This window comes from Babylonia areolata, chromosome 9 (genome assembly GCF_041734735.1).
Source record: "Babylonia areolata isolate BAREFJ2019XMU chromosome 9, ASM4173473v1, whole genome shotgun sequence".
In the NCBI taxonomy this organism is placed as follows: Eukaryota; Metazoa; Mollusca; class Gastropoda; order Neogastropoda; family Buccinidae; genus Babylonia; species Babylonia areolata.
In genome coordinates, this window is record NC_134884.1 from 4,250,878 (window position 1) to 4,255,877 (window position 5,000).

A 5,000-nucleotide genomic window follows, 5' to 3' on the forward strand; every position below is an offset into this window, starting at 1 on the left:
AACAAAACAAAACAACAACGGAAACAACCACAACACACACACACACACACACACACACACAACAAAACAACAGAACCCCCCCCCCACACACACACACACACACTCAACACCAGCAAACATCCACCTCTCTCTAGCTTTCAGCCACAACAAAACAATTTGCCTTCCGTTTTTTTTTGTTTTTTTTTTTTCAATCAAAGCGGTAACTTCAAGTGCCGCACGATCGATTTTACCAGCCAGGAAACATTTCAAAATCACCGAAGCGAGCCGGACCACACTGCCAATGCCGGAAAAACCAGTCAGTGAAAAGGTACAAAGTGATGCCCACAAAACCTCTTTCCTATCCCGGCCTCTGCTTTAACTCTCTCCATACGAACGGCGAAAGAGACGACGTTAACAGCGTTTCACCCCAATTACCATCATCAAAATATTGCAAGAGGAAGGCTCTTATACTGAAGACGTGAATGTTGACAAAGAATACCATAATTCTGACGACGGAAGCTAAAGGTTGGGTCATTGAGACACCCACTGGACAACCGAGGGGTCTGTGCAGAGGAGAAGAGAGGACTGGCCGTACTGAGTGAGTTAATCCTTTTCGTTTTCTCCTGTTTATTTATTTATTTATTTTTGGAGTGGTGGGTTGTGATTGATTGATAAAAAGAAGCAAAGAAGGGTTTTGTTAAATGTACAAGTGTTTTGCTTTCGAAATGAATAATGGAATAACAACAACAACAACAACAACAACAAAACAACAAGAAACGTTTCTTATCAACACGACTTCATGGATGAAACCATTGAATGTTTATCTTATTCTAATGTTAAAATCGATTTCTACACAAAGGAATACACACACAAACACATACCATGCGCACGCGCATATACACACACACAAACACAGTCACACACACACACACACATTTACAGCAAGACAGATAAATAGATAGATAGATTGATACACACACACACACACACAGAGCAAACAGACAGAAAGAGAGAGAGAGAGAGAGAGAGAGAGAGAGAGACAGACAGACAGACAGAGCAGACAGACAAAGAGAGAGAGAGAGAGAGGGAGACAGGGCAGAGAGAGCACAGAGAGAGACAGAGACAGATACAGAGAGATAGAGACAGAAACAGAGAGAGAGAGAGACAGAAACAGAGACAGACAGAGAGACAGATTAGCACAGACAGTGAAATGAAGATAAACAAGGACAGATGGAAAGAGAAAATGGACCAGGTAAGGTTTTTTTCCCCTCATTTTATTCAAGTTGTGCATGTTTTTCACCAGTTCATCAATGCCTGCCTTTTTCACATTTGATGAACTATATATATATAGCCCCCACCCCCCTCCCCCCTCCAACTCTCCCATTAAGTGGATGGCCTCGTAAAACACGTAAAACATGGCCGCGGAAAAGGCAGGCATACATAACGATTCCACTGGCAAATTGCACTGGTTCTTAGCGCTGCAGCACTGGGGGCTAGTTGGCCTTTGGGAACCATCCCAATGCCGACTGTCCTTTAAACCATCTTGGCCGAGAGAGTAAGGGGATGTAACCTGGGCAAGACACTCTCCACTATGATCAAATTCTAGCCCAGATAGTCGGGACAGCTGTTACCTCCTCTGCTGTTCTGATGGTCATAGTCAGACACGACTGACTATCATAAGAAAAATATTGCCAAGGAAAAGAAAGGCATATGTAACGGTTCCACTTGACTACACACATAAACAAACAAGTTTCAGTTTCAGTAGCTCAAGGAGGCGTCACTGCATTCGGACAAATCCATACACGCTACACCACATCTGCCAAGCAGATGCCTGACCAGCGGCGTAGCCCAACGCGCTTAGTCAGGCCTTGAGAAAAAAAAAGAAAAGAAAAAAAGGTGAATAAATAATAGATACGCGTACATAACAAACAAACAACAACAAACAGCAAATAAACAACAACAAAAAACCCCTGCTACATTTGCTCTGCTCATCAGAAAACTGTTTGATGTTCTGCTTTGATGTTTTCCGTTTATGTCATCATTCGATAGCAAGCCCAACTTCTTTGATGTATAATGATTATTATATCATTCGTTGATAGCTTTGAGTGGAAGACGGAGGAACACACTGAGTACGACAAGTGTTTGTCTGAATCATACAGGTTATAGCGTGGTGGGAAATGATTAACGAAAAAAAAAAGGAAAAAAAGGGGGAAAAAAGGGGTGGGGGAGGAAAAAAGGGGGAAAAAGGAAAGAAAAAACAAGAAAAAAAGGGGAAAAAAGGAAAGAAAAAAGAAAAAAAAAAAGGAAAAAAGGAAAGAAAAAAAGGGGGGAAAAGGAAAGAAAAAGGGGAAAAAAGGAAAAAGGAAAGGAAAAAAAGGGGAAAAAAGGAAAGAAAAAAAGGGGGGAAAAGGAAAGAAAAAGGGGGAAAAAGGAAAAAGGAAAGGAAAAAAAGGGGAAAAAAGGAAAGAAAAAAAGGGGGGGAAAGGAAAGAAAAAAGGAAAGAAAAAAGGAAAGAAAAAAAGGGGAAAAAAGGAAAGAAAAAAGAAAAGAAAAAAGGAAAAAAGGAAGGAAAAAAAGAAAAAAGAGAAGAGAATAAAAACAAACAAAACCAAAACCAGGTCACCCCAGTGTGTGTCTTCAGTAACGATCCGCATCGCAACAGTGACAATGACAAAAAGAGTTGATCTTACGGGTGTGGTTAAAACAATATATTTATCTTTGCTGTGAGCCTACCCATGTCAAAAGAAACAAATAATAAAAGCACAAGTAAACCAACTCGGTCTTCCTAGTCTCAGTTTAAAAAAAAAAAAGAACAGTAAGAAAAAAAAAAGAGAAGCCAATGAAGTATTTGTCTTGACCCGAACTGTATCGCCACACTGACAATGACATAAGAATTAATCTTTCGGATGATTAAACAACAGTACCTTCGCTCTGTGCATACCCGTATCATAAGAAACAAATAAAAACGAAAGTAAACCAACTGGGTTTCCCAGCCTTAGTTCAACAGCAACAACAACAACAAAACCCCACACAAGTATGCGTCTTGAGTCGTTCCAAATCGCCACAGTCACAATACACAAAAGAAAGGATTTTACGTGTGATTTGACAACGTTACCTTCGTTCTGCGCATACCCGTATCAAAAGAAACAAATAAAAACGAAAGTAAACCAACTGGGTTTCCCAGCCTTAGTTCAACAACAACAACAACAAAACCCCACACAAGTATGCGTCTAGAGTCGTTCCAAATCGCCACAGTCACAATACACAAAAGAAAGGATTCTACGGGTGATTTGACAACGTTACTTTTGCTCTGCGCATACCCGTATCAAAAGAAACAGATGAAAAACACAAAAAGAACAAAGTGAATAAACAAGAGAACAAAGAAAGTCGGTTTCCCTGTTTCCGTTAAAAAAACAAAACAAAAACAAAATAAAACAAACAAAAGAACAACAACAAAAAAACAAAGCCGACGAAGAAATCTTTTGAGAGATTTAACATCAAGTTTTCTCCTGTTACTTTCTTTCTTTATTGTTACTTACTTTCTTTCTTTCTTTCTTTATTGTTACTTATTTCCTTTCTTTCTTTCTTTATTGTTTCTTTATTGTTACTTTCTTTCTTTCTTTCTTTATTGTTTCTTTCTTTCTTGTTACTTTCTTTATTGTTTCTTTATTGTTACTTTCTTTCTTTCTTGTTACTTTCTTTCTTTATTGTTACTTTATTTGTTTCTTTCTTTATTTGTTTCTTTCTTTATTGTTACTTTCTTCCTTTATTGTTACTTTCTTTCTTTCTTTCTTTCTTTATTGTTTCTTTCTTTCTTTCTTTCTTTATTTGTTACTTTCTTTCTTTATTGTTACTTACTTACATTCTTTCTTTATTGTTACTTTCTTCCATTCTTTCTTGTTTCTTTCTTTCTTTATTGTTACTTACTTACATTCTTTCTTTATTGTTACTTACTTACATTCTTTCTTTATTGTTACTTTCTTCCATTCTTTCTTGTTTCTTTCTTTCTTTCACACAGACACACACACACACATACACCCCCCCCCCACACACACACACCCCACAAAAAAACAAACAAAAACAACAACAACAAAAAACAACAACCCCCAAACAAAGTAAACAAACAAACAAACAAACAAAGGAACAAATAAATAACCAACTCAAACAAGCCGAACTGGGTTTTTCCAGGCTCGTGGCACTGGAAACAAACTAACTCGCGTCTCATGTAACTTCATGGCAGTGGTCGGTTCTCGTCAGCAGGCAGCTCTCTGAAGTCACTGAAGCATGCAGAGATCAATCGGGGGGGTCCCCAGCGAAAAAGTGGTCAGTGAACAAGTTTAACTCTTTCCATACGAACGGCGAAAGAGACGACGTTAACAGCGTTTCACCATCATCAAAATATTGCAAGCGGAAGGCTCTTATACTGAAGAGGTGAATGTTGACAAAGAATACCACAATTTCTGACGACGGAAGCTAAAGGTTGGGTCATTGAGACACCCACTGGACATCCGAGGGGTCTGTGTAGAGGAGAAGAGAGGACTGGCCGTACTGAGTGAGTTAACTCTTTCCATACGAACGGCGAAAGAGACGACGTTAACAGCGTTTCACCATCATCAAAATATTGCAAGCGGAAGGCTCTTATACTGAAGAGGTGAATGTTGACAAAGAATACCACAATTTCTGACGACGGAAGCTAAAGGTTGGGTCATTCAGACACCCACTGGACATCCGAGTGGTCTGTGTAGAGGAGAAGAGAGGACTGGCCGTACTGAGTGAGTTAACTCTTTCCATACGAACGGCGAAAGAGACGACGTTAACAGCGTTTCACCATCATCAAAATATTGCAAGCGGAAGGCTCTTATACTGAAGAGGTGAATGTTGACAAAGAATACCACAATTTCTGACGACGGAAGCTAAAGGTTGGGTCATTCAGACACCCACTGGACACCCGTCGAGGAGAAGAGAGGACTGGCCGTACTGAGTGAGTTAACCCCTTCACCGCCGTTCAGCGTTCAGCGAAA